General features: G+C 38.1%; 1 protein-coding gene across 3 annotated transcripts in view; it reads right to left on the bottom strand.

The window, feature by feature from the left end:
• The window catches only part of LOC137101787 (leucine-rich repeat and fibronectin type-III domain-containing protein 2), a 140,544-nt gene that overhangs the window by 30,219 nt on the left and 84,845 nt on the right, over nt 1–25,480 (bottom strand). For 2 of the 3 annotated variants that reach the window (XM_067480613.1, XM_067480614.1), the window contains exon 4: nt 14,032–14,113. The exons of the other annotated variant lie outside the window; for it this stretch is intronic. The gene's annotated coding sequence lies outside the window, so the exon portion shown is untranslated. The remainder of the gene's footprint in view (nt 1–14,031; nt 14,114–25,480) is intronic. 3 annotated transcript variants of the gene reach the window in all.

Genomic DNA, 25,480 nt, shown 5'->3' with positions numbered 1-25,480 from the left:
CAGCAGCTCTCCCGTGAATTGTGCTTTCACAAGGTTATAATTTTTGGTGTCGGAAATTACTTTTGCTTTCCCTTTTTTTCCCTCTTCAGAGAATTTCCTCCTTGTCGTCAATTCTGAAAGGCTTCAACATGATTGATTGTGGCCTGTTGCTTTGCTCTTCAAATTTTTCCTTGTGATGGATTTCAGTTTCAATCAATTTGGGATCAAGTTCTAATTTATCAACATGTAGCTGGTTAAACTTTGCTTCAATGACTCACCATGGCTCACTTCACCTTTTTTCAGCCACTCCATCAATAATAATGGTATTTCTCTTTGACTAAGTCTACAGATCTAGATAGTTTTCCAGAACATCTTCCATATTATTGTGCTCAATTAAGTCTTTGAAGCAAGATTTCTGCAGGTAAAGAAGCTTATGGTGAATGTAAAGTAATCTTCCTGAATCAGAGGGATATATATATAATTTAAATTTAACTAAAAGAAATTTCAACTCCAGGTAGTTATCCAGCAATTTTTTGTCTTAGGTCGTGGCTTTAACGTGGCTTTAACGTGGTGTTATGTGGCTTACAGTATTCAAGCACCTATGCAGATGTCGACCTGCAAGTCAGCAAACAAGAAGTGAGTAGACTGAAGATGAGCAAGATGCCATGATGTCATGATGTCATGCTCCTTTGCAACAGCTGCAAGCTCTCGGTCTGATGCTTTGTATGGATGATTGTTTTGTTGTTATGTTTTTTTTTTCCTTCCAACCATAGTTGGCAGGATCTTCTGGAAATCCGATTATCCATTTTGCTGAAAGCAGTAGAAAAGTTTTTACTGGTAATAGTTTAGACCTTGACTGGAAAGGACATCAAGCAACTGGACCTTCTAGATCTTTGGTTGAATAACTCTGATGTAGACAATCACAAGCGAAATGATGGTTAGAGGAAGTAGCACAGGCCGCTGTAATTTAAACTTCACGCAGCATTAAAAATATAAAACTCACCCCAAACCCCAACAATTTTTGGCAAATGTAAAATTGACCTGGGTCTGTCCTCAAAAAGCTAACAGAGCTAACAGAGGCGGTGTCAAACAGGATGCTGGGTGATTGGTTTCCATTTGCTGTGCGAACGCTCACAGGAGCAAAATGTGCGTGTTCAAGTCCATATGGGCTGATTTTATATAATTCATACAGCAGGTGTTAAACAGCTGAAGTGTCATAAATGAGATACAACTAGCTTTAAATAGGGCGTCACATATACAGAGTGTGTGCGTGTTCACAAAGTGGCTTAGAAGAAGTCATTAACAATAAATACACAGTTGGGTGCATAAGTTTGCACCCCCATGTTTTGAAATGCCAAAATGTGTAAAACAGATTTTTTTTTTCAATAATATGAACGCACAATTAGCTAATACAAATGTTCCTTTATCAGAATTTCATTAAGTTGATTTGTACTTAACTTATCAAGGAGGAGGCAACGTCTTGCTGAATGTTTATTATTAATATGTTGGCGTACATTTTTATTACCCTACATGCAGTTTCACTACAAAGGGATGCAAACTATGACCTAAAACTAATATTATGAAATGGCACAATTAGCTAATACAAATGTTCTTTTATAGTAACATATAGTAAAATGGGCAAAGGGTGTATATAAAAAAGTAAATATTTGAAATTTACATTACTGCAAAAGTTAATTAATTTATTAAAACTAATTAATTCAAATGTAATAAATAAATTTTTATGACTGTAGTTTATTGTGCATTAAATATTATGTTGAAGAAAATGTTTTTTGTTTTTTTTAATGAACAATTTTAACAGGTCCCATTACCCCAAAATAAGGAGGTGCAAGCGTTTGTGCCCAACTTTACCCAGGACAAGTGGACACAATGGGAAGGAAGTATAAACACAAAACAAATCTCTAAGCTGTCAGGGACCCTTTTTGTCCAACAGAAACATGTCTGATGTGAGATTTCCATGCATAGAACACAGTGGATTTCCAATTTGTTTGAAGATGAGCTACTAGGGAAGATTCAAATCAAAAATAATCTGCATGTGACTCAGTCAGCCAATATTCCGGTTCCAATAATAGGATTATCTTTTGTTTCCTACTCAATGCGTGGTTTGCTTCCAAAGCCTGATAAGGGTGCATTTTAATGAGTTTCCAAATTCTGATTCAAAAGAGAACTCAGAGTGATGTATGATTAAAGCAGGCAGTGATGCAGAGATACTGAACCTTCCCTTTGATGTGAGATGCACTTTGCTGCATATTCTGTACAGTAAACATCCCTGTCACAGAGCAGACGCTGCTGCCGCTGCTGCTGCCGCCTTTTTGTCATACTACGGGCCCAAAGACAAGAAAAAAGATCTCCCATCAACAGATACTTGTAGAACAAAGGCAGCGTGTAGTTTGTAGAGCACAGAGAATCTTTTTAAAGCATGTTGGGGCCACTCAAGAAGCTCAGCAGTTGAGGAGTGCCTTCCTGTGATCTCGGTGGGCTTCCATCACACACTGGTGATACTGGAAACAGCAACAACAGGATGGCAATTAGTTTGTCTTTTTCTTTTTTTCTTTTTTGCTGCATTACTTGGAAATTGCCTGTCTGTTAGTCTTTCTGTGGGTGTTTTCAGATCAGCTAAAGATGAACATGGATGTGAGACTAGCTCGGCCTTATACCAAATGTTGTGAATGTTAGTACTTTACAACTTGGTGTTGTGCTTTCTTGGAACTGAGTTTTTCTTGATGCAGATTTCACTGGTCTGGGCTATTACAATCTTTAGTCTTAACTGAATTGATCTTTCACAGACCTATTTCACATGTAAAACACAATCTGTTTATTTGCACTACTCTGCTGGATGTTTGTGGAACTACACAACTACACTTGTGATACAGTACAGTGGTATTATAGAGTTCTATCTCTCTTAACATTTAGAGGTTGTTTACAAAAACCTTTATAAAATGCAAAAAGCTAAAAAGTTGCTTCCAATATATAAGTTAATATGGCAGAAAATGTACCCAATTACACAGAAGGTATATTGATTGGAAATGTAGATGCTGTTTATCATCATATGTTGCTTCTACAAACCAATCAAACTTTTGAGCAACAATATAGGACAGTGTTTGGCCCGTGGCTCTATGTCATTGATTCAGTTTCATACAATGTCAGACATAAAAATTCTATTTTAGGATCATTGCTGCAGTGCGGGCAATGCACACAGCAATGTGATAGGCTCTGTGGTCACTGGGATGGCTGTGCTGACCAGAAACACCCAGTCACTGGAGTCCATTGATTGAAACAACTGTCAAGAGGAGTGTGAGAGAACGAAATGCGTGTACTGTCAAACTCAGCCAGTCGGTCTGCAAGACTCCTACAATCTATTTATTGATCCTCGCTGGCTGCTCACTGCTTCCTTTGACAAGGTGAGATCTTCAGAAGGACATCTCTAATGCACTGTACTTTGAAAATCCTATACTTTGCACTCACTCCACTTCTGGATGAAATACAAAAGGTTAAGCTGTTTTGGTCTCTACCTGTTAATTTGTCTGACATTTAAAATGTTTAGTCTTTGGGAAACAAATAGAATATTGTAAGGCCAATGCCTGCAATGTTACGATGTATCATAAGTCCACAGTGTATAATAAGTCTGTTGTAAATTTGACGTTTCTATACTTAAAGATTCGGATCTCTCTCTTCACAACAATATTTTGCTCCGAAAATCTGTCTGCGTCCTGTTGAGAAAACCTTTGTGTAGTCCTGACAGATTTTGCTTGAGGCAGTGGAAACTAAACATAGATAAATCATTATGCACTGTGTTTCTGTTTCTCTAATTGTATATGTTGTTTCCCACAGCAACAGACACAAAGCAGATGCTTTAGGGCCAATAATGGCAGTAACCCAGCAGTTTCTTTGCCTTGTGTTTTAAAGATATGATTTTTGTTCAGAAGAGGTCTTGACCGGGGGCCAGTTGCAGAAAACTCTGGATAACATTGACTAAGCAAGTGGCTTAGTGCACACATAGGTGAAGATTTAATAAATAACCAAGCTCAGAAAATTACTAAAACAGCAGCTTAAGCTGCATAACTGTCAAAGTGCTTCTGTCTTTTTGCCAGTAGTTTTGCTTGTTTGCTGACTATAGTTATCAGGACTGGTTAACACACATAAAAAAACAACAGGGATGGCTGCTCGACTGCACTTCTCATGTGCTAAGTTTGCCAAGGCCTGAAACCCATCCTAGCTGTCATTGAGTGACCTCTGATTCAACCATAATCCTGGAACATAGAGACAGACATTTTACACTCACATTCACACCTATGGTTAATTTTACATTTGCCAATTACCCTGCAGGTCTCTAAGATGAGGAAACCACAGAGAAAAACTAGACAGACCAGGAAGAACATCCAAACTCTACAGACAAAAGTCCCATCTGGCTGGCAGTTTCAAACCCCAAAACGTCTCAGTGTGAGGCAGAAGTGCTTACCACTGTCTGGGGTTTTTTGGGGTGATTTTTTTTACCAGGCCAGTAGTTATTTAGCCAGAATGCAAGAACCTCCCCGAATATTTGTTAAGAAACAATCTTTATGCCACCTAATATATTTAAAATATCTAAAGAGGCCATAATATGCATTAAGACATGAAAATCATTAAAGGCTTTGCTGAAATAGGCCTGTATGATTTTTATTCCCAAAAAAGTGCTTATTTATCTTATTCAGACTTAATATGAAACAGTTCATCTGGCCAAGTTACTGAAATGGAGTGTTTCAGTTCCTGTGTCTATAAGGCCCTCCCCAGAGCTCCCATTGTTTTGAATGGCCAGAAGTATAACATGACCTTTGACATATTGACAACTATACAGATGTATACGCTACATATTGCATCAGATCACGAAACTCAAGAGACGGCCTCTTTAAGTTGAGTTGAACCAATTAGAATTTAAAATATAAACTAACATCAAACTATAACCAAATATATTTCACTGGTGAGTTAAAAACCCGGCCTCCTGGAAAAAACCCTGAAACCTAAACTGTCCCAATTATAACAATGCTGGTCTGGTCTTTGAAAATATATTTAAATTGGAGTTATAGTTATTGGCCTGTCGTCTTACTCAAAGGTTTTGTAACATTTAATGCTTTCAATCTAAACAACTACTAAATATTTTTCAATGTTCAAGTTTCGGGAAATTCGTAGCAAAAACAAAAAACATTCTATTCCAACGTTCCTTTTGTTTTATGACCCCAGAGATTTTAGAGTTTTAGACATTAAGTAAAGTACATGGATTTTATAATGAACTAGACTATAATATGCTTCTACTACCAAGAAGAAATAAATCCTAGTAAAATCAGCACAAACGACCCAAACAACCAATGTTTCATCTTTCCATCTCGCACCTTTTCTGCCTGCATTTACACTTTGAAATAACATGTTCTTCCTTGTCTAGATGAAGCAGCCACATGAGGCAGATTGCATGTTGATGCCGGGTTTAAATGGCTTAACATCCTAAAGTGGAAGGAAGTGCAATGACAACGTTGATTGTCCACATGTAATAAGAAGCTTCTATTACTGTAGCTTCAAATCTGAGCCATTTTAAATAATTAAAACCCAGCTCTTCTTTCTTTTATCATCCCTTTCTTTTTCTCCGTCTATTACTTCAATCACAGGCTTTTCAAGTGTTCAGGATCCTACTCAATACTTGTGAATAACACATAATATCTGTATGATAACAGAAAACCTTGTACTGATGAATTCTTCTAAAAACATTTCTGAGGCATGATAATAATGCTAATGTCATGATGCAATGGAAGGCAATGTAACAAGTTCAACTAGCAGATTCCTTTACTCGTGCTTGTCCACAAAAGCTTTCCCCTTGATGTTGTAATGAAAGTGAAACAGCTAATCGCAGGAGGGAGACAGGTGAGGAAAAAGATGTAAAATAAAACAGATGTTAACTTCACTACACAAAAGTACACAAAAAATTGATTTGCTCTTACAGGTGAGTTTTTAAAAAAATGGCATCATAAAAGAGACACACAAGTGCTTTCTTGGTAAGGTTGTGTTCTGCTGCTTTTTGACTCAGCTCTGCATTCACATTTTCTCTTCCCTGCTGCAGGAGCAGCAAGCAAGCAAAACAAAAGCAGATAAAAGCAGACGGCAGCTGGTGCAGCTTTTTAACAGCATTAGTTCAGCTCTAGTGGGTTTGTCACACCAAATTGGGTGGGGATAGAAAACTTGCACCGATTTATTGCAGATCAATGCTCTCCATTCTCAGGAAAGATGCATTGTGTGCAACGCTAAGAAGCGCCAGAGGTGGCCTAGATTGCAATGCAATCCTAAATTGACGGGCTTAATTGTGGAGTACTTTGCTTTTGACTAAACGTTATTAATTATTATGTTAAATTATCAAAAACAACACAAAGTAGTTCCAAGTAATAAGCAATTCAACCAGGAGCAGATATTTGTTGTTATTCTCTTTAATTGTAAGAATGATAATTATCAGTGCATTCATGTCAACTTGCAACATAAAATATCTCAATACACAAAGAACTGCTGTTTAGGAGTATTCACAAAATAACTGCATGATTTTAGCACCTCCAGATATTAAAGTCGCATTGAAGAAACCTCAGTGCAAGCCACACCCACTGTCTTACAGTCCATGTGATTCTTTTCGGTCTTGCAGAGGCTTAAAGACTTATTTTGTAGCACTTTGCATGGGTAATGCTGAAGGCTGCAGCACAACTTCAAATAATATAGTAGTGAGAGAGAAGCACTCACTCACAGTTTTCAGCAATTTTGTTTGTAGTCATCTTCATAGTCCAAAAGACAAGTGCTGTGTGGGTTTGCTGAGAGTTGTATCTCAATAATTAGATCTTTGAAAAAAAAAAAATCACTTAGTCAATTAATCAAGTACTGATTTTTAAAATGTTCAACGATGCAGTATCTGCAAGTGGGGTAAGTTTTCGATTGCTTCCAAAGCAAATCAATGTCTCTCCTTTAAAGATAATAACACACCCCAACAAGCAACTTATGTTAGCAAAAAATGCAATATCGGAGAAAAAATGGTCTGCTAAAGAGGACATTTTAACAGTGAATATGCTCCAAATATCTATATGGAGCTCCATATCTCCTCTAGAAATTATAAAGCGGAACATGGTACAGATCAGAAAATAGTCTATGGCGGCAGTGAAGTGGAAACACCCTCTAAGCCTGAAATAGATACTGTAATTGGTTGATCTTTGGTGTGTAACAAGACGGTGGAAATTCTCTAACCTTACAGCAGAGAGAAGAAAAAAGCTAGAAAAGATGGTGCAGCCAATCAGCAGCAAGCTGTCTGAATGAGAGAAATATATCAAAGAGTAATTGAAAGAGGAGAAGCTTGGGACTTGTTCTGTGTTTTAATATGCATGATGGATGCTTTTCTAGATTTTGTCCATATTGAGTTGGAGCCTGCATGATGCACTCTTACAGAAAGTGTACATTTGTACCGTCAAGAGGAAGACGCACTGTAATGGATATGATCCTTTCAGGGGTTTTATAGGAGTTAAGGGTAAAAAGGAAGGGAAAAAAAAACTACAGTAGAACAATTAAAGGACACCAGAGAGAGATAAAGACTATGGGGCCTATCTATCTATTAACATTTAAAGCCAGTTCCATAATAATCTCATGGCTTTGAAAGCTTCTGGTTAATTTCAAAAGCATCAGGTTTAGTGACTAATGTAAAAACAACAATAGATTATGTCTAAGAGGTGATTTGGCTTGGGATAGACACAATGTCTGTGTGGTTGATGGAACTCTGATGAGGCAGAAAATGACTTTTCTGAGAGAGTTTCTGTCATAATCACTGTCACCACATTTCTTCAGCTAATGTAAGCTAGGTACAGACAGATCCAATGAAGTAGACCAAAGGAAAAGCAAATATCTTCAGCTTCATGTGAATAGTCTGATACTAAATTTACATTTTGATTTTGTTACATCCTTGTTTTAATGATTTAGATCTCTGATATATACCCACTTTTTAAGTCCCCACGGGTGAATTCAGGAAATATAAATGCCGGAATACATGTCATTTCAGTGCCATTCCAGGAAAACATTGTAACACCATAGGAGGAGCCACTTTGAGGTTTACAGCTTCTCTAAAGTACACGGTTTCTTAAAACACATCGCTGCATTGATCAGTACCTGTGTTTAGTGTTATAGGTGCAACTTCATTGTCCTGAGATGTACCAAGATGTCCCCATTTGATATCAAGTATTAGTGCTGGTGCTGGGCATATTTCAAAAGATTGGTATTTGAATTAAGTTACACTGTGAGTGCTTCCGAGCTGAAGCTTACATGGAACAGCAGTTACTATACCGGCGGAGGTACATTGCTGATTGCACAAAATCCCCACGAGTTTCTGCATCTTTTGGGTTAATTGATGTTTGCCGATATACATGAACACTACTTTATATACCCCTAGCGTACGCAGAGCAATAATGGTTTAATTGCTTTTGGGGTTTCACACACTCGTTCAGCTCTAACACTACATTGTGATTCAGTGTATTGCACTTAGAGCAATGACTATAACTACAGATACATATAGTTCCAGACAAGGGGACATGCTAAATGTTGAGTTCTACTGATTGTTTACTTCACTTGAGAAGTATCTTCTTTGACTATGAGGGTTGCTGGTTAAGTAATTTGTGTTTACAATATTCCTGCCTAAGATACTACCACACCATTTAGTGTCTGCTACATATCTGTTGTTATCAACACCATAGATATGGGATAGTTGGTACTTGCTCCAGAAGCTCAGAAGCAATAATAATAATACTTTACGGATCCCTAGAAGGAAATTGTAGTTTGACACTTTCACATAGTTTATGATATGATGTGTTTAAGGACACTTACATGTGCGAGCAGGAGGCAATGAGGATCAGACCACTAACTCTGGAGTAGGTCATTATCAAGTTTCAAGTCTCGGCTATAAAATGGAGAGTCAGGTCCCAAGTCAAGACTAATGAGCCTTAAGCCAACTCAAAGTCCTATACTTGGTTTTTAAAGTCCTAAATAATGTAAGTCTTTCTTCGTCTATCATCCAATTAGTTGCTATTGCTATGTCATTCCAAAATGTTGCTCCTGTTAGTTTAGACACCACACACTAGAAAAACATGTTTTAGGGAGATTATTAACTGTAATTAATGCCAAAAGGATGGATCTGGCACACTGATCAACTCTTACAACCACTGTACACAATTTAATGACATTCACACTTGAGTGGGAGAATTTGCAATTTTAAAAAGTTAGTGTGGATTCAGAATTACTGTCACCTCCACATGTTTATTCATGACAAACAAATACTACAGTTGCCTGTTGTCTTAGATGTTTGAAGTTAGTTGTCCTATGCTGCAAACCAACAGTGACAGTATACTGGATGACTATTTCAACAGAGTTTATATTGTTCTCAGTGGAGATGGATCCCAGCAGCTGACTTCTCTCTCTGTATCTTTGATCGCAATTCTTTCATCTTTTGTGAGCCTGAGAGTGGCACAAAATTGCTGCATAGCGTGATATATGACATTCCATCTCAGCAGCGTATGAAAAATAAATTAGATTTCCCTACACCATTTCCTGATCAGCCCCCACGACCACCAGCCCTCCCTCTTTTCATCACACCTGCCTTTCTCTTCCTGCTCATATACTGTACGTGGCACCCTGGCTGTAAAACGCAAACACTGAGGGTGTGTTCACACCAACCGTGTTACAGAGGGTTTGTTCAAACTACAGTACACACTGTTTACCTCAATTTTGCCTTTTTTTTTTTTTTTTTTTTTTTGAAATGCCATTCAAATGATCCAAAATAATACCGAAATAGTACAACAGAATGAAGCAAACAAATGAGTGTGCTTAGCCTGCTACAGTTATAGTGGATTACATGTATTTATTTGGTTTTGTTTAAAAGTAGTTTCGAGGGAAAGGTAAGGCAGCATTTCTCTACTGACCTATTGTGGCTACATTTTTCAGAATCACCACAGAAAGTCAGAACACAGACTCAGCAAGGCAGGGGGATCCTCATAAGAGGGTGCACACACACACACACACACACACACACACACACACACACACACACACATAAACACACACAAAAATGTCCACTTTACATTTTCTTCATTTGTCCTATAGCCTTATCCTGTAAGTTCAGGGTTGCCACAGATCGTTAGTCCGCATGTTGATTTGGCACATTTTTATGCCAAATGCCCTTCCTGATGCAACCCTCCCCCCTCCCCAATGGAGATGAGGATGGGCTGTTGGGGGTTCAGTGTCTTGCCCAGGGACACCTTGACATGTGGTGAAAGAGCAGGGCGCGAATAATGAAAGTGTCAAATTCTAAGTATGTCAACTTCACATACTTTCTATTACAATTACACACTTTCTTTTTTTAATTAGCAGTACATTTAGATGCACATTAATTAGACAGCAAATCGAACAAGTTATTGCTAATGATCAGCTAGATGGAACATGTCAAAGTGTTCCTGGGCAAGCCAACCGTCCATCCCCTTCCCCAGCCATGCAGTGCCAAGTACCAGTCCCAAACCCAGTAGAAATAGGAAAGTGCATCCGGCATAAAACTGTGCCAAATCCAACATGCTGATTAATGATCCGCTGTGGCAACCCTGAAAGTACAGGAGTAGCTGAAAGGTCTTGTGACATGTCAGTATGTCATAACAATTTACATATATACAACTTGTTGTTGACCTATTTTACATTGAAAATACACTATCTGAATATTTATTGAACATTTGTTCGTACGCCTGGATGTTGTAGAGAATAAAATTACCAAAGATTTAAAAAAATGCAATAAAAAGAAAAGGTATAGCTGTTATCTGACTGTAACACAGGGCCCTGTCCCACTAAACACGCCCAGTAATTTGAAAGTTACCATCTAGAGTGTATCTGAAAAGTGTTTTCATTAAGATATCAGACTTGCAGAATCATGGGATGAAGGGGGAACTAATTGAAACAATGCATGATGGATTTCTCGAGATATTCCTGAGAGTAAAGCAACTTCTTTATTCAGTGTGAGCTTGTCAGGCACTTACTGCAGGTAGAAAATGATTTATTAAGCTTTCATTCATTGCGGTCAAACATATATATCTTAACCTAACGATTTGATCTTTTCAGACCCACTTCAGCCTTTTATCAACATCAGATTGTAATAATTATATGTGACACACCTTCTCCACACCATGTTTATATGATCTAGGAGACAGTTCAAAGTAAACAAATACATTACATATTAATATATCCAGTATACAGCACAGCAATCATGCAGCGGTATTGAATTAATCCTATCCGAGCAAGCATTCTACTAAAACGATGACTCTTACTAAAACGACGCATCCTGTCAAAATTGCAACATGAAATTGATTTTATTCTTTATATTCTTTTTATTACCATTCTTTTTTTATTTATTGTCTTATGAAGCCAGGCACCAGTTTACTCTTTTCAAATTCTGCATTCTTTAAACTAGACCTACGTTGTATCAAAATACATCCCAAGAGCTAAGTACCGTTTTCCTTCCGTACAGGGTTTACACAGACTAATGCCAAACTGCTGAAATAAATCTACAAAAGAGGAACAAAGGAGTTGTGTCAGTTGCATAATCGTCACGTAGCTCCTCAAAATATTGTCTGTGTTTTTTTATTTATTTTTTAAGAACCTTCACAAACATCAAATTTAAAAGCAATGCTTTGATTGTGGTAAATCTTATGCAGGAGATCCAAAGTGTGTGTTTCAAGAATGTAGGGCAGCTTCCACTGAGTTTCCAAACTGACACTCACTTCACAGTAGTGACATCATCTCTAACAGCTGATGCTTCATTTTGAAGCCGTTAACAGCCAAGTGTGATCTGCAATGATCAGTTGGAAACCAATTCACTATCATCATCATCACCATCATCATCATCATCATCATCATCATTTTCACAAGCTGTTACACTTTTAGGATCTCTGTGTGACCGAGTCAAATACTTCAAGAGTGGAAGATGAACCCTCATGGACGACATTTTGCCCTTAGTATTGCTTTGACAACAGGCTGAAGAAAAAATCAGTGTCAGAAGTACAGGAAAGACACATGCCTATGTGACTAAAAGAAGTGGGCTTTTAACAGGGGCCAATAATTTATCAGGACTAAAAAGTAGCTTGGAAGAAGGTGAAGGGTGCAGTAATTAGTATTTCTCAAGAACTCAAACCAATCTGCAAAATCATGCGAAATTAAGTAAGAGGCAGCTGGCCACAGGGTATCAGCACCTCCGACACTGAAAAGCACCAAATGACAGAGCCAGGAGATTGGTGAGAGTACCTGTCCCTGGCAAGAGAAGACAGGTATTTTAGATCTGATGACTGTATGAGAACAGCATAAGTATCAAACAGCCTGCATGATTTTAACTTGAATAAGGGCCAAGCCTTTGACCCATGAGCTTTTCAAATGACAGGTTTTAGAAAGATGTAGTTTGATCTATACTGCTACAATGGTTGTGGCCACTGACAGTGTGTGATGCATCTGTCTAATAGGTAGAGGAGCTAAAGGAAATGTTAAGTTACTACATTTGAACGTGGCTGGGAGCCTCATGCTGCCTCAGCAGAGTAGCCTTGTTGGAAAAGGGACTTTGGAGCTCTCCGTAACCAGTTTTACAGAGGAGTTAAGAGTGCAACGGCAAAGCTGAAGATGATAGAGTCTGGGGATATAGCAGCACATAATACAGCTCCAACCATTTCAGCAGGGAAGAAGTGGAATGCAGGGGAGGAGGTTTTACAGGCTCACACAGCACTTAGCCTGGATGGGAGGGGGTTTGATGTAAGGATGACACAGCTGACTTCAAGCCAACTAGGTTATGTAGGCAAATGTGAAAAAATATGTACCATTCATACAGTAAGTAAATATGTTGTAATGCTGCAAATTAATAGTTAGAGTCAACAGTATTCACACCATTAGAACACATGTAGAACACAACAAAGCTATTATTACCAGAAAAGCTGCAGCTAAGGGGAAGGCACTGAAACTTCCCTCTTCTTCCTCCTCTTCCTCCAAACACAGTAATCATACTACTAACAGCACCTGCTGTTTGACTAGTGTCTCTTAAGTTATTTTGTGAGATGCCTGCGGGATCCCAGGTAAGCTTATGCATAATCTAACTTTCTGACCATGTATCTACATAGATGAATTATACTTTTACAATGTTATAATTTCTCAGTTTTTAAGTTGAAACTGTCAGAAAGTCTATTCACTGTTTATTGTTGAGGTCAAAGTATTTCCATCCTGTTCCAACCAGCCTCCACCTTCTGATTAAAAAGCACAACTAAATACACCAAAAATAACCAAAAATGTACTATTGATTTTCAAGCTTATATATGAATTAGCTTATGAATATCACTAAGATTTTAGATCATCAGTAGTATATAAACATTGAGTATTTAACTGAAGTGAATCCCCTTTTTAACCGGTAAAGAAACAGGTGTGTGCACACTGTGCAAGTGCAAATACCTTGTAAATACAGTGACAAAGTAAATATGTAGAGTTTAATATGCAAGCTTATTATATGAGTGGGAGGCACTATTAGCCTATTTGATTTGTTTGTGTTCTCCACTGTGATAAGGATTTAACTGAAGGGAGAGAAAAAACAAACTGCAAGCAGGCAGAGGGGAAAATTGTAGAGGTGAAACACGGACCTGACTGATGTCATTATGTCAGTTTGGCAGAATTATTAAGTCCATGCAAACACTACACCGTGTTTAATCTTCCAGACATTAAGCTTAACTCCTTGGTGGAAGATAAAGACAGTTAGAAGAATTCCCAAAGCAAATCCACAAATCTGGTGTTAAAGGCTCAAATTTATCACATCCCCATGAGGTTTCTGTCACTTTTATCACATTGAAAGTCTGCTGAACAGCGAATCTCCTGCCAAGGCCTGAGGATTCCTTCATAAAGAAAGGTCAAGGACTTTCAGGGGTAACTTCAAACCTTAAATTTCTATTTAAAAATCAATAGAATTTTTTTTAATGAAGAAAAAAAGACATTCCTTACCTATATCATCAGGTTTTGTGCCATATGGTCCCTCAGAAACAACTTAAGGCCACACATTCACACCCAAAGAGTGAGAATTAACCTATAGAAGAAACATTTTTAAAAGAACACATTACACACTATATTCTTGTTGATGCTAAGGTACAGAAAACTCAATGATGAGCTCATACAAAGTGACATACAGCAGAGTGTACCCATATTTGACTTCTGAAGGCATTAAAGGAAATGAAGAATAACACTATTGTGCAGACACACAGATTGAACATACAGTTTCTAATCTCCATAAGAACACGAATCCTCTGTAAGTCTCTGTATTGTGACACAGTGTGAAACAAGGCCATCTGAGGTACATCCTAACAGTCCTTAGGTGCTGCTACACACAGTACATATTTGCTTTGAGCAATCATGCCGCTAAGCTGTGAAACCGGTGCTATTGTGATTTATAAGGAATTATCTGCTTCTCAAACAAAAGCATATAAAGGATCTCCTTAAAGCGCAGTGTAGGAGGGAGTGGAGATTAGATGATTGAAATGCAGAGCAGCGGGGGTATTTGCGACACAATCTCAAGCTATGACATATTATTCGGCTCTTTCTTTTCTGTTAACGTTTGTGGCCAGTCATCCCCACATCCCCACAAGCAGTTTGTCTTTCTGAACACACAGTCAGTAAGCTGTTTTCCTTTATTTTTGATTTTTTTTTTTTTTTTTTGTGGATTTTTTTTGCAAATATGTGTGGGAGTGAGAGCGTGGGTGTGCATGTGTAGATGCCCGTGAATATGCTTGGGCTCAGTCTTGAAGCATGAGCAACTGAAAAGGATGTTTAATTTAAAAAGTCTGTTCACAAAGGAAGAGAAAACATATGGTCCTTCAGAGTGGGAAAAAAAAAAAAAGGACAGTGAGGATGAAAATGTGCTCTTGCTGTATCCAGTGTTAAGGTAATAAAGGACTTCCTTCAACGATATGAAATATCTTTTCATTGCTCTCAGTGCTCGTCCTTTTAGGTGTTACACGCTGCCTCCCTGGCGTGTGTGCCCTCTAGTGCAATAACTAAATGATGCAACCTTTCTACTCGATGCAGACGTTGACTCGCTCACCTCCATGCCTCTCTCCAGGGGCTGGAACATCTCATTCTCTAGGTTCCGAGTCATTTCTGTATCTTCCTATACTGGCCTCCTTTCCCCATCCCTTGTGATCTCACCAAGGATGTTGGTCTGATGATTGTAAGACTCACTCCAACTTTGATTTCTGGGGCAGATCCTTCCCATCAGCAGTTTACTGTCGACCATGGGACCCTAGGAACTATGAAAGCCTTTACTTCTAGTGGCTGTGCTTAGCCTGTCAATCACGAAGCCAACACAGGATGCACTTCACTCGCCTAAGGGAATTTATCTCTAGTCAAACCTTTCCTGACTGGAATAAGTAAGGTGAAATGACCTGACAGGTTGGATGGCGGGTGATGTTGATCACCTGAGATTTGCCCATTCATGAAACCATGATTAGTTTTCAAAGCACGGCAGCCAGAGAATCCAAACAGCAGATTATTGACTCACTGTAATTAGCTGTCTTCATTCAGATTCCATTTAAAGACACTGCTTCCAGCAATAACCTGCTGTAGAGCACTTTCAAGCTAAAGAAAATGACTAAGGGAATTGAGACTTTAAAAGATGCCAAGAGATGGCAGTTTCATTATGACAACACAACAAGCCTATTAATAATGTTCATAATGCATTAGTAATCACTTTGTTCTCCTTTCTTTCTGAAAGGCTGGAGCAATGATTCTCAAGTGTTTCATTTGCAAATATACACTTAATCTACACGTCGATGCATTTTTTTATCCATGTATACTTATTCAATGTTTTTTAAATGTAATTTCATTGTGAGGAAATTATGGTTTTATGTTTGTGCAGCAATTTCTCTTACATAAGAAGTTTTATAGGGGGAAATGAGTTTTAATCTTTTCATCCCTTTCCTTTAAAAATAAGTCAATGACTTAGTTCAGTTGCCATTTAATGCAATGTATTTGTTTTTTTCAAGAAATATGGCTGGTTTTATTGGACAACCAAAAGTATGACAATGCAGAGTTGAGCCTAGGATGCAGAGATTCCAGTCCTACACGCCTCTCTGTGTCTGTTCCCTAACCGAATAAATTACAAAAAACAAAAATGTTAAGTTAAGACTCCTATAGAACCCCAAAACTATTAAATGTGGATTATTAAATATCAGATCTCTCTCTTCTAAATCTTAAATTAGTAAATGACTTAATAAGCGATCATCAATTCGATTTATTTTGTCTCACTGAAACTTGGTTGCAGCAGGAAGAATATGTCAGTTTAAATGAGTCAACCCCCCCAAGTCATATTAATTATCATGTTCCTAGAAGCACAGGGCGAGGTGGAGGAGTAGCAGCAATCTTTCACTCAAGCTTACCAATAAATCCTAGACCTAAACCTAGTTATAATTCATTTGAGAGCCTTACTCTTAACCTTTCACACCCAAATTGGAAAACTCACAAACCCCTATTATTTGTTATCGTGTACCATCCTCCAGTCCCTTATTCAGAGTTTTTGATTGAATTTTCTGATTTTCTATCTGATTTAGTGCTTAGTACAGATAAACTCATTATATTGAGTGACTTTAACATTCATGTAGATGCTGACAGTAACTGACTCAACACTGCGTTTAATTCATTATTCGATTCAATTGGTTTTTCCCAAAATGTAAATTAACCCACTCACTGTTTTAGTCACAGCTTAGACCTTGTCCTTACGTATGGAATTGAAATGGATAATTTAAAAATATTTCCTCACAACTCTCTTCAAAGAACTCTCTTAGAAGAAAACAAGAACTACCCCCGGTTTCTGTTCAACACTGTAGCCAGGCTGACTAAGAGCCATAGTTCTGTTGAGCCTAGTTTTCCCTTAACTCTGAGCAGCAATGACTTCATGACTTTCTTTATGAATAAAATTGTAGCTATTAGAGAAAGAATTCAACAGATCTTCCCCTCAAATATTACAGACAGATCTTCACGTACAACAGTGCTAGAATCATTAGTAAGGCCCCAATCCCTGTTAGACTGCTTTTTACCCATAGATCTCATTGAGCTAACTTCAACTGCTCAACGAAGCTTTACCCTTAATAGATACATTCGGATTAGATATCATCAATCTATCTTTAGAAGCAGGATATGTACCACAGGCCTATAAGGTAACTGCAATTAAACCAATACTTAAAAAACCCTGTCTTGATCCAGGTGTTTTAGACAATTACAGACCAATATCTAATCTCCCCTTTATTTCTAAAATCCTTGAAATCCTCCTGACCACCGGTACAGGAATAGTTTACAGGAATAATTTGTAAGAGTTTCAGTCAGGATTTAAAGTTCATCATAGTACAGAAACAGCACTGGTAAAAGTCACCAACTATCTTCTCATGGCCTCAGATAATGGACTAATTTCTATACTTGTTCTGTTAGATCTTAGTGCTGAATTTGATACCATTGATCACAACATTTTATTACAGAGACTAGAACATGAAATTGGGATTAAAGGAACTGCACTATGTTGGTTTAAATCTTATCTAACTGATAGATTTCAATTTGTTCATGTTAATGCACACATGTACACAAAGGTTAGCTATGGAGTTCCACAAGGCTCTGTGTTAGGACCAATACTTTTTGCTTTATATATGTCTCCTTTAGGCAACATTATTAGAAAACACTCCATAAATTCCAATTGCTATGCTGATGATACCCAGCTGTATCCATCTATAGAACTGGTTCTGCTTGAGGTTTATTCCGTTCTCCATTGTTGCCTAGGGCTTGCTCGAGGGGGAATTTTTGGGTTCTCTCTATACATCTTTAAAGTCTTGACTCTATTCTGTCAAGTGCCTTGAGATGACTTTGTTGTGAATTGGTGCTATATAAATAAAGTTGAATTGAATTGAATTGTATTTCAAAATGTATCTCCACTTACGTCGGTGCCTCAGTCTGACATCGACAAAACTAGCTTGCCCACATTTGTTGACTAAAAGGTTTTGTTTCTATGCACCTAAACTGCAAAAGAATTTATGTATGTGATTATAACGTAATCAGTAGACAAATTTATTTGCTAGAAATCTTTTGTTAACAAATTGAGTGCTACCTTTGGAAAAAAATGACAAGAAGGTGGTTGGGCTGGGCGTCATGCTACAAACCTGAACTTGTCTCTAGAATGCCATGTGTGGTTAGGTGTAGGGTAACAAAAACACTTTGGTTAAGGTGAGAAAAAGTTTGTAATTTACTTTGAGTGCCTAAAAACAAATACAGAAAAGACTAATAGTCAGACAAGATGCTGTGCTGCGAAACTGGATATTTTGGCTGACAGAAATATTTTTGTGATATGTTAAGTATTACAGTATTTGCGATTTGACATTTGATGAGGTCAACATTTACCACATCTGTTTTAAATAAAATAAGTTTGCATCTAATTTGAGATGAGTAGGTCTGTGATTAAATGTGCAGATGTGTGGAAGTTTTATATTTCTCTGGAACATAGATTCCTGAATTTATTGCTAAATATTGCATCATATTAAAACCAATTTACTATAAATCCAATTACTTTTGATTCTCTCATTCACTTAGTTGAGCGCTGGCAGAGTGAGTTTCTGTGAGTGAGAAAATAAGCTGAGGATTTTAATCAAACGTTCTGCTTGTGTTAAACTCCCATCACGCACCTCTGATTGGTAAGAAAATAGAAAACACAGGGAGTCCTATGTGATGTTAGCATGCTGTCATGAAGATATTGGGACATCTAACAGTACGGTTTTATTTGTTTATATGTACATATGAGCACTGGAATAATGTTTTCTTGCTGTAACAATTTCACCTGTTAATACTGTTTCTGAGGAAATTGCTTCCTAAACCCCTTCGCCTGAAGTGATGGGCCCAACAACAGCAATCCATATTTGCTAAAATCCATTAAATGTGTATTCAAAGCCCACATGATTCTTAAGTGCTGTGGTTTTATTAAATTCAGATGTTTTATTTTGGACTGGCTTTTATTAAAAAGTCCGGTTTCTAAACTGATCTGCTTTTCACCAATGGCTCATCGAAACACAAAAGAATCTGTCAATAAAGGCCGAGGACTGATGGACAGCTAGAGTCCTACATCATACAAGATTTGGGATAACAATCCTCTCCTAAAATCCAGCAACCGGTCTCCTCACTTCCCAGACGTTCACAGACAATTGTTAAAAGATGAGGGGATGCTACACAATGGTAAACATGGGCCCCTTCCAACTTTTTTTGATGTGTTGCTGCCATCAAATTAAAAATAAGCTAATAATTGCCAGGAAATGTTAAAATGTCTCAGTCTCAACATATGAACAACATATGAATAAAATATAGGTTGATGAGATTTGCAAATCATTGCATTCTGTTTTTATTTACCCTTTTTTTTCACACTGTCCCAACTATTTTGGAATTGGGGTTTTACTACAGCTGCTAGATGTTGCTGATTTACACCACACAACACTGCTGGCAGGTAGTGAGTAGCCTACTAAACCATAACTATAGGCTGATAACAACTTATCACAATTATTGGCAAGAAAAGTACAAGAAATTGTAGAAAGTTTTTTTAATCACAAGACTTGTTAAATACAATAAATATATAATGTAAAGCCAGTATTTTATTTTTACCAAACATCAACTCAGACAACATTGAGATTATATGACTTCCTGCGGGTGTTAGAGCCATGTGATTAAGTAAGGTCAACATACTGTACTTCAGCAAAATGAGCACAAAATAAAGGAATAAATTGTAAAAACATTGATCTACCATAAAGATATGTTTATCAGTAGAATACCAATGTTTGTTAAAAGCATGGATCTATTCTGCCAAAGAAAATCCTGACTAGTTTATTTTGCTTCTCTATGGTAACAGTGCCAAAGCTACAACCTGTCAGATATAGTAGAGTCTTCTATTCTTTTTCCCTTTCAGCTGTTCCCTTTCAGGGGTCTCCACAGCGAATCATGTGCATCCATCTAACTCTGTCCTCTGCATCCTCTTCACTCACACCAACTAACTTCATGTCCTCCCTCACTACATCCATAAATCTCCTCTTTGGTCTTCCTCTAGACCTCCTGCCTGGCAGCACCAACCTCAGCATCCTTCTACCGATATATTCACAGTTTCTCCTTTGAACATGTCCAAACCACCTCAATCTGACTCTGACTTTATCTCCGAAACATCTAACATGAGCTGTCCCTCTGATGTCCTCATTCCTGATCCTGTCCATCCTCGTCACTCCCAAAGAGAACTTCAACATCTTAAGCTCTGCTACCTCCAGCTCTGCCTCCTGTCTTTTCTTCAGTGCCACTGTCTCTAAGCCGAACAACATCGCTGGTCTCACCACCGTCTTGAACACCTTTCCTTTCATTCTTGCTGATACTCTTTTATCACACAACACACCTGACACTTTTCTCCACCCGTTCCAACCTGCCTGCACTCGCCTCTTCACCTCTTTTCCCCAGTCTGCGTTGCTCTGAACTATTGACCCCGAGTACTTAAAGTTCTGCACTTCATTTACGTCTGTTCCTTGTAACCTCACCGTACCATGTCATCCGGACAAACTGCCTTCCCACTCTTCATCCTCTTCAACGTCCTCCTCACTTCACTCTTACTAATCTTTGTTACTTCCTCCTCCACACCAGTCACCTCTTCTACTCTTCGTTCCCTTTCATTTTCCTCATTCATCAACACTTCAAAGTTCTCCTTCATCACACTAACCTGCTGCACATCCTTCCCATCTCTATCTCTTTGTCTGGCCAAGGTGTACAATCCACATCTCCATCCTTAGGGTCCACCCTAGCATACCTAGCTCTTTGTTTGGACTTTGCCACCTCTACCTTCACCTTACGCTGTATCTCCCTGTACTCCTGTCTACTCTCTTCAGTCCTCTCAGTGTCCCACTTCTTCTTAGCAAACCTCTTTCTCTGTATACACTCCTGAACTTCCTCGTTCCACCACCAAGTCCCCTTGTTCCACTTTCCTTTTTCACGATGACACACCGAGAACCCCCCTACCTGTCTCCCTGATCACATTAGCTGTAGTGGTCCAGTCATCTGGAAGCACCTCCTGACCACCCAGAGCCTGTCTCATCACCTCCCTGAAAACTACACAACATTCTTCCTTTTTCAACTTCCACCACTTCGTCCTCTGCTCTGCCTTTGTCCTCTTCATCTTCCTCACCGCCAGAGTTATTTTACACACCACCATCCTGTGTTGTCTGGCTACACTCTCCCCTGCCAATACTTTACAGTCACTGATCTCTTTCATATTACAACGTCTACACAAGATGTAGTCTACCTGAGTGCTTCTACCTCTGGTCTTATACGTCACCCTATGTTCCTGCCTCTTCTGGAAGAAAGTGTTCACGACAGCCATTTCCATCCTCTTTGCAAAGTCTACCACCATCTGTCCTTCTGTGTTCCTGTCCTGAAGACCAAACCTGCCCATCACATTCTCATCACCTCTGTTCCCTTCACCTGCACCAATAACCACTCTCTCCCCTCTGGGGATGCTCTGCATCACTTCATCTAACTCGGTCCAGAATTTCTCCTTCTCTTTTAACTCACATCCTATCTGTGGGTCATAACCAATCACAACATTGAACATCACGCCTTCAATTTCCAGCTTCAGACTTTTCAAACTGTCTGATACTCTTTTTGGCCTTTGCCACCTCTAGAACATTCCTTACAAACTCCTCTTTCAGGATAACTCCTTCTCCATTTCTCTTCCTGTCCGACCCATAATAAAACAACTTGAACCCTGCTCCTAATCTTCTAGCTTTGCTACCTTTCCACCTGGTCTCCTGGACAACCAGTGTATCTACCTTCCTTCTCTGCATCATGTCACCCAACTCTATAGCCTTCCCTGTCATAGTCCCAACATTCAAAGTCCTACTGTCAGTCCTACACTCTTGGCTTTCCCCTTCTCTCTCTTCCTACGAACACACCTTCCTCCTCTTCTGCTTCAACCAACAGTAGCTCAATTTTCACCGGCACCCTGTAGGTAAACAGGAATGGTGGTGGTCGTTGTTCACCCGGGCCACGACTAATCCGGTAGGGAAGTCAGGTTTTGGTGTGGAACTCATGATTCACATTTTTAAGTTGGCATGTGTTTTACCTCGAATGCCCTGCTTGACACAACCCTCTGCATTTATCCACACTTGGAACTGCTTGCATTAGATATAGTAGAGTATGGGAAAATACATTTCAATTTTAGCCAGTAGGTGCCATAGTAACAATTCAGAAGTCAGAAATCACAGGATGTATAGAGTATATGTCTACTTTTTGGGATGCACTGAGTAAATCCACATGCTTTTCTTGTAATATGAATGTCAGCCATGGAGTGGTAAACAGCTCCCGCTTTGCAGTTGGCAAGCATTTTGCATTTTGACTCAAAGTGATAAAGCCTTCACCCTCTCGCCAACATATGGTGGTATTGTATTAATTCTGTGTTTCAATTTCCTTCAACTTCATAGTCACTTTACACCAAAGAGGCTACAACACATGCTGTCATGCAAATGACCCATTGTGCCATCATTAGCAACTGCCTCATGCTCAGCAGGCACCTACAGTACAATAACCAAAGACATTTCTTGTTGTTGTTAGTATGAGGCCTGATACAGACTGGGCTATCAATGACAAGTCAAATTGAATTTTAATTTTTGTTTTGTCTTATGTATTATTGAACATGCAATATGTCTAATGTTGAATTTTTGAAGTAATATTTTGAAGTAATATATTATCTCAACAAAAGCATTTTGCACATGGTAAATATTCATGAATGATAGAAATGATTTTTTTGAACTTTTGAACTTTGTTTAGCCTGACCTGAGTCATTATTGTCACATGCTGTTACCAATGTCTAAAGCACTTAACAGTATGGCTTTAAACCATATTACAACAGTATTATTGCAATAAATGGTTATGGGAACCATAAGCAAATGCACATTTTGCTAAATGCATTTTGCTGAACATAACACAATACTTATGCATAAGAGTGGCAATTGGCAAAGGTCTTCAAAACAGTGCCAACCCGATCAGTTTTCAATATATATTTCCTCAGACCAGTCCAGCATAGCCAATCCTTTGCCAGTGAGTTCAATGCACCCTGGGCTTTTGTATAGGTCATGTGAAAGACAATGTAATCTAATCAGTTTATTAGTAAACAATACACAACCTGTAGAAATTGTTGTTAATTTATGTAGAAATTAATTATAGACGCATACATGTAAAATCAGTTACATTATCAGCTTTCAAAACTTGAGGATGATGAAAGGGATTTACACATTTTCCAAAATGGTTTTATATTTTGAGAAATATTTTTGTAGCATGTCATACTGTATGTATACTAACACTTTATCAGTGAATAATTATCATTTAATCTGCAAAGAGGGTGTTGCCTACTGTGTAAGTGCAATTTTTATTTCACAAGTTACAAGTAAATGCAAATTTCATGTGCATTGTCTCTCTGTAACACACAAGATATCCGATATCATGCTCAATTTAACCTTACAAATTTGCCTGTGTTGCTTGTTTTATCTGTTTCATCTATACAAAGAGTTTGGTATAGACAATCTGTTTACAATGTGGCTAACTCAGTGTAGCATGATGATTATACCTAAACTGTGACTGTCCAAAAATGTCAGAATTAAACCTATATCTCACTGCCTTGTGGAAACCAAACAGTGTGGTAGTTTTTGAATCTTATACACAACTTCAATACACATTTATGTAGCGCAATGACCAATGCAGGTTGGTTTTAGGTATAGTGTATGGTAATTCCGACATACCATAACAAAAATGGGAGAACAATGTGAGTATTATGTACTCTTTTTAGACAGCACTCATAATTTCCATTCTTTTGGTTTTCAAGGCTTAATTGTTACCACAGAAATACAAATTTAAGTGTTTATGCTGTGAAGAAACTGAAGACATACATCTCTGAGCTAGTGTGCAAGAAAGAATTACGTAGATTATACTGGCCTCTAGGAAGAGGAAGAGAACTCTCCAGCTTGGTTACTGCCTGAAGCTTGGTAACTTGTTGGAATGACAATAAAGTGCTGGGGTTCAGATGAACTCCACTGATGTATGGATGATGTTGCTTCTCCTCATCTCCTACCAGTTCTACTCAGCTGATGTCCTCCTCTACATCAGCCTGGGCTGTTCAAGCTCAATAAACCTGTATCCTAACATTGTGTAATAATGTTCTGTGCTGTGATTGTTATTTGTATCATTTATACAATGTCTTACACTGATAAAAATGATTTATAGTTTAGTTATGTTTTTAATCTAGTACTGCTTGTATTTTTTCATATATATATATATATATATAAATATATATATATATATATATGGGTAGTATTTCGTGCAATAAACTATCTTCTAACTACTATGTGGCACTTTCAACTTAACAAAAAATCTATGATTGCATGTGATGCCAAGTAAACAGAATAATATCAGGTGTTAAAAGCCTTATTAAAATGAATAGAATTTGCTTTTACAAGCCTAGATACACAAACTGTTTACAGATAGAAAACATAAAATGGGTCTCACACATTAATTAGAAATCTATAACAACCCACAGTGGTGTGTAATGCTGTCTGCTGGAGAAGAGCATAAACAGTGCCAAATTTGTCTCTGGATTATCTGTCTCCAGGTACGTATAAAAAAAAAAAATGCCTTTCTGTCTATAACTGCCTCCACAGTACAGACTCTGCCGACATTATCACCTCCTGTCCTTATAACAACTCATTTTAGTTACAAGTGTTACCTCCTGTACCCACATTGCTTTTTCATAATGAAAAGCTAAATTAAGCTTAGCTGCAACAGTCCTCATCAAAAATCATAACAATTAAGCAGCCTTTAAAATCACCATTGGTAATACAAAATGTGTTAAAAATTGATAATGTGTAAATGTCAGTTTAGTAATTTAGTTTATTTTTGGACCAGTGTCTGCATTACAAAGTTTGTCACAACCATGCACCTGTAACTAGAATGGGAGGTACAAGGAAAGGTATGGAGAGGTCTAAGCTGAAGTTACATAGTGTATCGTCACACTAGATGCTGTAGCGCTTAAAAACCAAATAAATATTTGATGTCATCTTATCAGTGGGTTCTTGATTCTCAGTGTGTGCAAAGCAAAGAGACAGATTTTGCTTCAGAAGCAAGCAAGACTTCTGCAAAAAAAAAAAAGAAAGAAAGAAAAAAGTTAAAAGTTTGGGAGACGAATGTGGTTCCCCGAAGGTGAGGCAGTGGCGGTGCTTTTTCTTGATCAAACATAGTCTGCATTATTTTTATGTCACCCTACTAACCATTTTTGGTTAGTAGGGTTAGTTGCAGTGGACACTGCACATAATAAAGCGACAAGGCTACAGTGAGAGCAACAGCACTATGTCAAATAATTGCA

This window comes from Channa argus, chromosome 16 (genome assembly GCF_033026475.1).
Source record: "Channa argus isolate prfri chromosome 16, Channa argus male v1.0, whole genome shotgun sequence".
Classification (NCBI taxonomy): domain Eukaryota; kingdom Metazoa; phylum Chordata; class Actinopteri; order Anabantiformes; family Channidae; genus Channa; species Channa argus.
The sequence above is the reverse complement of the archived record's forward strand: the minus strand, read 5'-3'. Positions and strand labels throughout refer to the sequence as shown.